We start from the raw sequence: 11,840 nt of genomic DNA on the forward strand, positions 1-11,840 counted from the left end.
GAGACTGCCAGGGAATTCCCTCAAATGGACTTTCAATAAATACTGGGTGGCAGGGCTCAAGACTGTTTCCTGGCAGTTTCAAGACTGAAGTGTGAGAATTCTGTATTACAAAGGGTTAAAGGAGAAAATGGGTCTAATGCCCATCAGCAAACTTGGCACGTATTAAACACTAAATGAATGTTTGCTAATAGTGTTTTATTCCATGAGGACCAACTAGTTATCAAATATTAAAAAAGAAAAAACTCTGACCTTCAGGATCAATAAAGGGTGTCCTTAAAGTCTGGAAACATAAATGTATTTGCCCATGTTTTCAGAGTTCATGAATATTCTGTACCATTAGTCCTACCAATCAAGTTTCAGGGGGGTTGGAGGTGGATAACATAAAACTCATAACCTTTTATCTAACTAGGAAAAAACACGCAGAGATCTGTTAGCACTACTTAAGACTCCAGCCTGAATATTTTGTCTATAAAAAACACCTAAAGCAATAATTTTAAGTATCAACTAGTGTCATGATAAAATTGTACATAACTATGTACACCCAAGAGCAGGTAAAACCTGGAGAAATCCAAATACGGTCTATAGATTGTACCAATGCAATTTTTTCCTAGTTCTGATATTTTACTATAGATATTGTTATTTGGGGAAGCTGGGTATTGGGTACAAGAGATCTCTCTGTGCTATTTTGCAACTTTTGCAAATCTGTAATTATTTCAAACCTGAAAGCTTCTCTTAAAAAATGTATTACTGGATCAGTATGGCTGGTTCGTTCGACTTGATCAAAGTTGTATAGAAACCAGCTTTAAATCGACCCAGTCTTTCAAAGCACAGAAGTACAGACAAAGACCCAGAAAGTGTGAGTTGGATTAGAAATCTGAACATCTTGCCCCCTTCCTTCCAGTTAATAACTGTTTTGCTTTTAATAATCAAATATAATTATCAGCCTATATCCAAGGCAGAGAATCTCTACCACTGGGATCACATGGACAAATGTACACAAAGCCAAGAAAATACATGCATATACATTTATATGTATATGCATGTATATACATTTATAAATAATATACATGATAAAATTATATAAATAATATACATGATAAATATTATATAATATACACGTAATATACATTTATAAATATACGTGATAAATAATATATAAATATACATGTAATATACATTTATAAATATGCATGATAAATAATATATAAATATATATGTAATATACATTTATAAATAACATAAATATTTCCAACTTGTGTCTCAATTTTCCAAGGACAGAGCAAAAAGCACAGTTCTCAAAATCTCACAGTCAGAAGGATTCTTCAAGAGACCTTAATCTATTCACTCTTAGTATTTCAGTTCACTTTTTAACTTTTAAGAGTGAATTTACCTTGAATTCTAGAAATGGAAATATTCTATTTTAAAACTGTCGATTCAGAAAATTAAGGCCTTACGCAAAAGGCAGTACAGTGTATGTGATGGTGTAAACTGTGTCATGTCAAGAGAAATCTGGGTTCAAGACTTTCTTGACCCTCTTTGTGGCCTTGATTAGCTTATTGAACTTACAGGAGTCTTTCTTCCCTATTTTATAAATGTAGCTAGTAGTACTACTAGCTCAAAGGCTTGCCGTGAAAATACAACAAGATAATACAGTCTATCAGAGTCCAGTACTTCATAAGTACACAAATAGTTTGTTCTTTTGATACACAATTAGTACAACCACATCTTCAATTCCCAGACGGCCTACACCTCCTACATATTTCAACAAAGCTGAATGATTTTATGTAACAAGAAGAACTAGCTTTCTTCTCATTATCTTCTATGATTTTTTTTCTTTAACTCTTCCTTGCAATGGTGTATATACAACTGTAGCATTTGGACAGGGAAATATCCCTGTTTATCTGTGATTTTCTTATTTTCTGCTCTGCTACCAATTTCATGAATTCCTCCAAATTTAAGTTTATTTTTGGTTAATGGTAACTCTGTTCTCAGGACACATTCTAAAGAGTACTATTATTTTACTATACTGAAAAATATACATGAGACTTCAACTGAACACAAAATATTCTATTAGAAACATACACAATCTGCACTGAATTTCAACAAATCAAAAATTGATTTAGAGCAATTTTAGGAACTGGCAAACACTAAAGAAATATTAAATTTGTCACCTCTCATAGGCAGTATCTTTATGCTCCCTAAGGGGCCATTCAAAAAAAAAGATTTTTAAAACAAATGGAGTCTCAAATTACTTTTAAATTAAACTTTAATATTTTCAAGATAGTCTATTTTGCATCTATTTTCATAAAGATATTGACCTACGGCTTTCTTGTAAAAACTTTGTCTAGTTTTGGTATCAGGGTAATACTGGCCTCATAGAACGTGTTGGAAACTATTCTCCTCTCTTCTATTTTTGGAAGAGTTTGTGAGGGATTAGTGTTAATTCTTCCCTAGGTATTTGATAGAATTCACCAGTGAATCCATTTGGTTCTGGGCCTTTCAAGACTTTGTTTCTTAAAAGTAGTTAGGGGGGCTTCCCTGGTGGCTCAATGGCTGAGACTCTGTGCTCCCAAAGCAGGTGGCCCCAGATGGTCAGGCAACTGGATATAAGCAACTAAGGCCCAGGGCAGCCAAATAATTTAAGTAGTTAGGAAATTTCACTTCTAATTCCTTTAATCCATGAGAAATTAGAAAGAAACAAATCCCACAAAAGGAATATCTCTTTACAGGGTCAACGAAGTTCCCTTACATTCCTAGTCTGTTAAGTGCTTCTACCATGAAAGGGTGTTGCACTTTATCAAACTGATACGATCATGTAGGTTTTTTGTCCTCTATTAATGCAATATATTACACTCTTTATTGTATGGTAAACCAACCTTCCATTTTTGGGTTATATCCCACTTGGCTGTGTTGTTTAATTCTTTTTTATATGTTGCTGGATCCCATTTACTAGCATTTGGAGGACTTTTTATTTATTTGCTTAAGGGATATTGTTCTATGGTTTTCTTGTGAAGTCTTTCATTTTGATATCATGGTAATACTGGCCTTAAAGGATGAGTTAGAAGTGTTTTCCTTTCTTCTATTTTTTAGAAAAGTTTGTGAAGGATTGGTATTAATTCTTCCCTAAGTATCTGGTAGAATTCACTAGTGAAATCATTCAGTTCTAAAGCTTTTCTTTTTGGAATTTTATCTCTTAAAAGTAATTAGGAAATGTCACCTCTAATCCCTTTAATCCATGAGAAATCAGAAAAAACAACAGAAGTGACCTAGCTGGCAGAATTGGTTACTTTTTTTAAAAAAGTGATTTTTTTTTTCTTTTGGCTGTACCGCTTGCTGGATGTTAGTTGCCCAACCAGGGACTGAACTCGTGCCCCCTGCAATGGAATATCCAAGTCCTAACCACTGGCCCACCAGGGAATTCTACAAAGTGATTTTTTTCAAAGGCTGAACGTAATTAAAAAATGAAGCAGTCTTTCCTTCATGCAGGCTATCCATTTATCCACCCTTTTAAAATGTTACGTCTCACTGATTTTAGACACCTTTAGACTGTCTAATTTAATCTTCATAAGATCCCCAGGAGGTTCTATCATCCCATGTGCCCCATGAGGAAACTAAAGCTAAACTGTCCAAGGTCACAGTTAAAAGCATGGTTAATGAGCAGGACTGGGCTTCTCATGTGGCTCAGTGGTAAAGAATCCACTGGCGAAGCAGGAGATGCCGGTTTTATCGCTGGGTTGGGAAGATTTCCTGGAAGAGGGCATGGCAACCCACTCTAGTATTCTTGCCTGGTAAATCCCAAGGACAGAGGAGCCTGGCGGGCTACAGTCCACAATGTCACAAGAGTTAGACACAACTTAGTTCCTGCACAACAATGAGCAGCAACTCAGAAGTCACAATCCCTAATCTTCTACTTAATAACTTTGCATACTGGGTGAATTGCTAACTTCAGGGCCTCAGTTTCTTCATCTAAAATAACAACACTGTGTACTTTTTAAAGTGAGAGTAAAGTCACTCAGTCATGTCCAACTCTTTGCGACCGCATGGACTGTAGCCTACCAGGCTCCTCAGTCCATGGAATTTTCCGGGCAAGAGTACTGGAGTGGGTTGCCATTTCCTTCTCCAGGGGATCTTCCCAACCCAGGGATCGAACTTGGGTCTCCTGCATTGCAGGTGGACACTTTACCGTCTGAGCCATTTACACTGGGATACATTTACACTGTGTACGTCTTGGGATAGCTATATAAACAAAATGCATGCAATGTGTTCATATTAGTACCAGGCTTACAGTAATGTGCAACATTATCAGTGATTTTACTATTACTAAATATTGCCCAGCGACACCATTTAAGCTTCGATGGTCCTAAAACGCTGAGTTTTAACAGCGATAAGAAACTTGGGAAAAAAAAAAAAAAGAAACTTGAAGTCTTAGACTGAAAAGGAACCACTTAAAAGGAATTTGATTCCAGTCACAGATAACCATTTTGCTGCTTTTCATTCCTCTGGATTACATCTAGTCAAAACGTCAAAGCACTTAATAGTGGGAGGGAAGTACATAAAATTCAAAGGGGTCCTTACTGTAAATGTTCATCCACTAAAAAAATAGATGTACACTGCCTAGTTCAGTTCTGAATTTTGCTTTTGATTGACAGGAACATTAAAATGTATCTTCCCATAGCACTTTCCTTTTTTGTATAAACTAAGAGGATTTAAAACGTGGATTCCCAAAACATTACTGAAGATTCTAAGTTACTTAAAAAAATTAAATTCTCCAAATAATTTTCACAGTTAAGCTTAATTTAAAAATCATGTTATAGTTAACAAAACATTCAGCCTGCACTTTTCTGACGAAGTTCTACTGTTATAGTTAACAAAGCATTCAGCCTGCACTTTTCTGACAAAGTTCTACAGTAAGCTGTACAGGTTTTAACTATGTGCAGGCACTGTTATTATTTCCTAGGAGTTGTTATGAGCTGCCAATTCTTCTACTTGCATAGTTCATTACTCCATTCAAAGCAGTTTCCTGTTCACCATCTTATTTGTCTCTCCTAAAAGATCCCTAATGGTAAGGTATCCTGGGCACTGCGTTTTAAAGATATGGAAACTAATGTTGTTCATTATGCTAGTTACCTCGCTGGGCCTGGAATTCAGGCTCCAGCCTGCATTTGTGCTTACCAACTCTCACTTCATCCCCTTAAGCTATCTCTCAGGGCAAAGTGAACTCTGTAACTGAAAGGATGCAAGAGCATGATTGCCAAAACTGCAGCAACAACTTCTGTCAAAACGTTTACCCCTCAAGGTCCTTGGAAGATAATGTGCTAGTTGAAACTGTTGAGTTAAGATAGTCAGGTAGGGAGTTACTGACACTCATTATCAGACAGGTCAGGAAATGCGTTTGCTGTGCCGCACATTTACTCCAATACACCGTTCATTCTGGCCATCTCATAATCCAGTTCCCTGACCTGTTTGCTTGTGCTGGTGCACAGAACTCCCACACAATTCTCTACCTCTGCTCTTACTACAGCAAATGGACAACTCAGCAGTGATTCTATTCATGGCACTTAAACATGGCTGTTAAAAGACTGACACACGGAATGATTTTAAAGATCAATACAGTTCCTCCCTTTTAAAAAAAAACCCGAAACAAAACAAATCCTCCCGCCCACTAATTCTTATTTAAAAAATTAAGCAAAATGTTCCATTTCCTAACTCAGAGGTAAAGAAACCTAACTGTGGCTCACCTTTGTCCCCCCAAGCTTTTAATATTCAGCTCAGTTTAACTTCCTCCAGCCAGCATTCACTTGTGTCATATCCAGCAGTTAATCCACTAAGTCCAGTTTCTTCCTCCTGTATCCATTAAGGTGACTTCAGGTCCCAGAACTTAACCAACTCAAAAAGGAGGATGTTGATGTAGGGGACCAACATCAGTCAGGCCTTAATTTATTTAAATCATCTATCAAGTAGTCAAAGTCTCTCCTGTCCTTTTTTATACACAGTTTAGTGGCTCAGAGGATAAAGCGTCTGCCTGCAATGCAGGAGACCCAGGTTCAATCCCTGGGTTGGGAAGATCCCCTGGAGAAGGAAATGGCAACCCACTCCAGTATTCTTGCCTGGAGAATCCCACGAACAGAGGAGCCTGAGCAGGCTACAGTCCACGGGGTCGCAAAGAGTCGGACACGACTGAGTGACTTCACTTCACTTTAGTTCTAACACCACCACCATCAGATTTTATATCCATTATTTGGAGAGAACTGGGGTACAGAGAAGTAAACTGCCTAAGTTCATATAGCAACAAACGACAGATTAACGACTTAAACCAGGGCCTTAGCCTTAACCATCAAAACTGCCTCAACTAAAACTCCAACGTGATCATAAAATTAAGCCCATGACCTTGAGTCAATCATTTCAGAGCTCTGGGCCTCAAGTTTCCTCCATTATAAAATGACTTGCCCAGAGAGCTTTCGGGTGCTTTCCTGCCAGTCTTTGTGAATTTACAAACCAGATTACTTACTCCTCATCCATGAAGAGATATAATTAAATGTCAGGGCTTAAGTTTTCCAGCCACTGCGTGTTCTAGCACATTCTCCATACTCCACTCTTCACTCTGTGATTTTAATTTTCAAATACTGAACCTCTAATGCTAAATATTCTCTCTCGGCCCACTATCAACTCTTCCCCACTATAAGGGACATCGACTAGGCCCGATCCTATTCCAGACCTTCACCCAGTTACTCCAGGCCACTTCCCAGCTTCACAGGTAGCCAGCAATAGGCTTAAGAAAGCCCTAGAAGCAAAGCCAGAAGGAGAAGTTAGCTTTCTCAGAGGTCAAAAGAGGTTCTAAGGCACCTGCCACGCCTCCCGACCCCGGCGGCGCGGCCTGGGCCTGGCTCCCTAACTCAAGAGGCCCAGGTCCCGGCCTCACACCACACGGCCGGAGCGCCAGACCGGGCCTGAGCTTTCGAAACCCAGCCGGACCCCACGGCCCCGGCCACGCCCGGCTCTCCAGGCCCCCGGTCGCGGCGCCGCGTATCCAGGCCCCCAAGAGTCCTCGCAGGCCCGAACACAAGCAGGCCTCCCATCTCACCTCGAGCCTCAGCGGGACGGCCGGTGGCGCCCTCGCCTGCTCCCACCCGCACAACCGGCCCCGCGCCGCAGAGAATACAGCCGCTGAGGCAGCGCAGCAGCTGAAGCAGCACGACCGTCACGTGCCGCGGCACCAAGAGGCCTCGACTCCCGCTGCCGCCGCGCGAGCTAGCCCCGCAGCACGAAGCCCGGCCCTGAGCCCGCCCCTCGCTCCTGAGTAGCTACAGCTAGGGCCAAGGCCAGCGCCCCCGCGCCAGCTTCTGAATTCAATTGGTCAATGCGACCATCGCTCTGAGGACTTTCCCTTACGCCCCCTAGGGCTATTCTTCGTGGAGCGTGGGGATTGGCTGGGAGTGAGGCAGGAAGTGGCCGTTGGTTGGGCGGTACGGAAGGGGGCGGGCTGGGGCGGAAAGGAATACTCCCGGGCGCGCGCGCCCAGTGGCGGGACCGGCCGTTCAGGAGTTCCCGCGCGCGGTTGCGCTGGTTTCTTAGTGGGCGCGCTTCCAAGAGTTGCATCTCGCTCTGTGTCTGTGGTTCCCACACCTTCTGTGCCTAGACCCGGGCCTCGGAGTCTGGCATTCCGTTCCCTTCTTTGGGGGTCAGATGTCAGCTGGCAAGAAGGGATGGGAAGTCTGGTGAACCTTCGGGAAGGGCCTTGCCCCCGATGCAGCGAGTGCCCAGCGCTAACGGCTCCCTCGGTCAGGCCTAAAGTCGACTGCACTGCGCTGTGTAAGCAGGCGCCACGGTTCCTGCAGTGTCATTGCTCTAGGCCCAGCAGCCTGAGGCCACCTTGTTACCCAAGCTCAAATACAGTCCACAATACTACACTGCAGGTTTATTTCAATTTTCAATTCGTGATGTTTTCCTCAGTAAAATTATACAGAAAGGGCACAGAGACACACTGACAATATTGAGAGAAAAAGATGGTGCAATGGAAAGATTTCAAACACACCGCAAGTTTTGTAGCTCACTTTTAGCATATCTTCAGTTTTGAATATGCTGAGAACCTCAGAAAATTGAAATGGTCTGTGGGTTTTTTTAGACCTTTATGTGTCCTGGTTTCTGTCGTCCATTTGTTCGGATACCCAAAGGCTGAATGGTAGGGTGAAAAAAACTGTATTTGGTAAATGTAGCAACTACCATTGGCTTCCCAGGTCATGATAGCAGTAAAGAACCAGCCTGCCAGTGCAGGAGACTAAGAGGCCTGGTTTCATCCCTGGGTCCAGAAGATCGGCTGGAGGAAGGCATGGCAACTCACTTCAGTATCCTTGCCTGCAGAATCCCATGGACAGAGTAGCCTGGCAGGCTACATTCCATTGCACAGAGTTGGACAGATCTGAAGCAACTTAGCAAGAGCGTGCGCGCACGCACACACACACACACACACACACCCCAACTTTTTCAGTTCACTTGCTCAATCCTGTCCGACTCTGCGACGCCATGGACTGCAGCACACCAGGCTTCCCTGTCCATCACAAACTCCCTGAGCTTGCTCAAAATCATGTCCATTAAGTCGGTGATGCCATCCAACCATCTCATCCTCTGTCATCCCCTTCTCTTCCCGCCTTTAATCTTTCCCAGCATCAGAGTCTTTTCAAACGAGTCAGTTCTTCGCATCAGATGGCCAAAGTATTGGAGTTTCAGCTTCAGCATCAATCCTTCCAATGAATATTCAGGACTGATTTGCTTTAGGATTGACTAGTTGGAGCTCCTTGCAATCCAAGGAACTCTCAAGAGTCTTCTCCAGTGCCATAGTTCAAAAGCATCAATTCTTCGGTGCTCAGCTTTCTTTATAGTCCAGCTCTCACAGCCATACATGACTACTGGAAAAACCAAAGCTTTAACTAGACAGACCTTTGTTGGCAAAGTAATTTCTTTGCTTTTTAATATGCTGTCTAGATTGGTCATAAATTCTCTTCCAAGGAGCAAGCATCTGTTAATTTCATGGCTGCAGTCACCATCTGCAGTGATTTTGGAGCCCAACAAAGTAAAGTCTCTCACTGTTTCCATTGCTTCTCCATCTATTTGCAATGAAGTGGTGGGACCAGATGCCATGATCTTAGTTTTCTGAATGTTGAGTTTTAAGGCAACTTTTTCACTCTCCTCTTTCACTTTCATCAAGAGGCTTTTTAGTTCCTCTTTGCTTTCTGCCATAAGGGTAGTATCATCTGCATATCTGAGGTTACTGATATTTCTCCCTGCAATTTTGATTCCAGCTTATGCTTCATCCAGCCCGGCACTTCTCATGATGTACTTTGCATGTAAGTTAAATAAACAGGGTGACAATATACAGCCGCGACATACTCCTTTCCCTATTTGGAACCAGTCTGTTGTTCCATGACCAGTTCAAACTGTTGCTACTTGACATGTATACAGATTTCTCAGGAGATAGGTAAGGTGGTCTGCTATTCCCATCTCTGTAAGAATTTTCCACAGTTTGTTGTGATCCACAGTCAAAGGTTTTGGTGTAGTCAATAAAGCAGTAGTAGATGTTTTCCTGGAATTCTCTTGCTTTTTCTATGATCCAACAGATGTTGACAATTTGACCTCTGGTTCCTCTGGCCTTTTCTAAATCTAGCTTGAATATCTCAAGGTTCACATACTGTTGAAACCTGGCTTGGAAAATTTAGAGCATTACTTTGCTAGCGTGTGAGATGAGTGCAATTGTGTGGTAGTTTAAACATTTTTTCATATTGCCTTTCTTTGAGATCGGAGTGAAAACTGACCTTTTCCAGTCCTGTGGCCACTGCTAAGTTTTCCAACTTTGCTGGGATACTGAATGCAGCATTTTCACAGCATCATCTTTTAGGATTTGAAATAGCTCAATTGGAATTCCATCACCTCCACTAGCTTTGTTAGTAGTGATGCTTCTTGAGGCCCACTTGACTTCGCATTCCAGGATGTCTGGCTCTAGGTAAGGAGCCAGCTTTATGCCCTCCTGCCATCTTGGAAGGGAAAATGAGAAGGTAAATGTTAAAAGATGGGAATACTAAAGGGAATTTAAGGGGATTTTTAGATAGGAGGGACTGCTTTCATTAGAATGAACAGGGAAATAGGTGACTTGAACTGGATAAGGTAGGATATGCAGGGTTTCTGTAGTTGGAGAGTTGGAGAAAGGCTTCTTTAAATATGAAAAAGCACACAAAAAGGCAGGAAAATGGGTATCATATTTGGGGACATAATGTATTTTGGCTGGAGAAAGGTACGTGTTCATTAAAGTAATGGGAGCTTGCTCAGCTCAAGAGTTGGGTTAGGACCTAGCCAATGAGTCTTTACGGAGATAGGTTAAATTTTTAATTTTGGTTATGATTTAGATACTTAGGGAAGCATTATAATAATTATTATTATTTTTTAATTTGGACACAGCATATGGCATGCAGGATCCTAGTTTCCCAACCAGAAATCAAACCCGGTCCTGACAGTGAAAAAGCCAAGTCCTAACCACTGGAAAAACAGGAAATTCCCTAGGGAAGCTTTATTTTAATATTATTCCTGGGAGTCCAAAAGAGAGAGAAACTACCAGCTATGAGTCTGGGTAGGAAGCTACTTCTTGAGGTTGATTAAAGGGCAGAGTTAGGGAATGACAGGATGTCTAGAAACAAAAGCATTAAATGTTGATGCTGAAGACTGTACCACAGGACTCAGAAATCTGGGGAAAGAACAACCAAAGGCAACAATGAGAGTGTCAGCCCAGATGACTGGTGGTAAAGTACAGAGCCCTAAAAGCGGGGGCTTCAGCCTCAGCTGATCCTGGGAATCCTGGGTCTGGGCCCAAGACAGAATGGGACTGTTGGTCCTGCTAGGGATTTTTCTGCTAAAGCATAATGTTCTTAAGAAGTTGAGGACAAATACCTGCAGGCTGGCCATTCCAGAAGATATTTCTAAGATTAATGGCCTTTTTTCTTTACCTCCTCACCGACCTGTCTCTCTGTTCTATAAAAGAAACTGGCATCCAAACCCAGATAAGATGGTAATTTTGAGACATAAGTCTTCCATCTTCTAGGTCTACAAGGCTTAACACCTCATCTTGCGGACTTAACTGGCGTGTCCTGTGGGCCAAGCAGAGTGAGCTTGGACTTGGTAACAAGTTCAATTCAATTTTGACGCTAACAACCCAGTTAATCTCAGACACCACAGGTTTAAAGGCTAAGACTGCCCCCACATCAGATCCTCAGCTGCAAGTGAGGTACACAGGCTACCCACAGGTCGCCTTGACCAACTACAAATTTGGGGGTTCCCATGACCACCTCTTCAGATTCCAAGAACAACACAGAGAGCCCAGGAAAATACTTTACTTGCTATGACAGGTTTACTAAAGTAAAAAGCTACCACTAAGGAACAGCCAAATAGAAAAATGCATAGGGCAAGTTATGGGTGTATATATGTGTGAATGTGTAGAGCTTCTATACCCACTGCAGGCATGCCAACCTCCCAGAACCTGCATGTGTTGAACAAGGTAGAAGCTCTCCAAACACCATTACTTAGGGGGTTTTATGGAGGGAGGATTACAGAAGCACAATTGCACTCACCTCACTTGCTAGCAAAGTAATGCTCAAAATTCTACAACCTAGGTTTCAACAGTACGTGAATCGAGAATTTCCAGATGTTCAAACTGGATTTAGAGAAGGCAGAGGAACCAGAGCTCAAATTGCCAACATCTGTTGGATCATAGAAAAAGAAAGAATTCCAGTAGAACATCTACTTGTGCTTTATTGACTACACCAAAGCTTTTGACTGTATGGATCACAACAGACTGTGGA

At 41.9% G+C, this 11,840-nt stretch overlaps 1 protein-coding gene across 1 annotated transcript in view; it reads right to left on the bottom strand.

The window, feature by feature from the left end:
* Positions 1-7,248, bottom strand: part of CANX (calnexin) — a 31,387-nt gene extending 24,139 nt beyond the window's left edge. The window contains exon 1 of the mRNA XM_052642948.1: positions 7,082-7,248. The gene's annotated coding sequence lies outside the window, so the exon portion shown is untranslated. The remainder of the gene's footprint in view (positions 1-7,081) is intronic.
* Positions 7,249-11,840: the final 4,592 nt, after the last annotated feature.

The sequence above is a fragment of the Budorcas taxicolor genome, chromosome 7 (genome assembly GCF_023091745.1).
Source record: "Budorcas taxicolor isolate Tak-1 chromosome 7, Takin1.1, whole genome shotgun sequence".
Lineage (NCBI taxonomy): Eukaryota > Metazoa > Chordata > Mammalia > Artiodactyla > Bovidae > Budorcas > Budorcas taxicolor.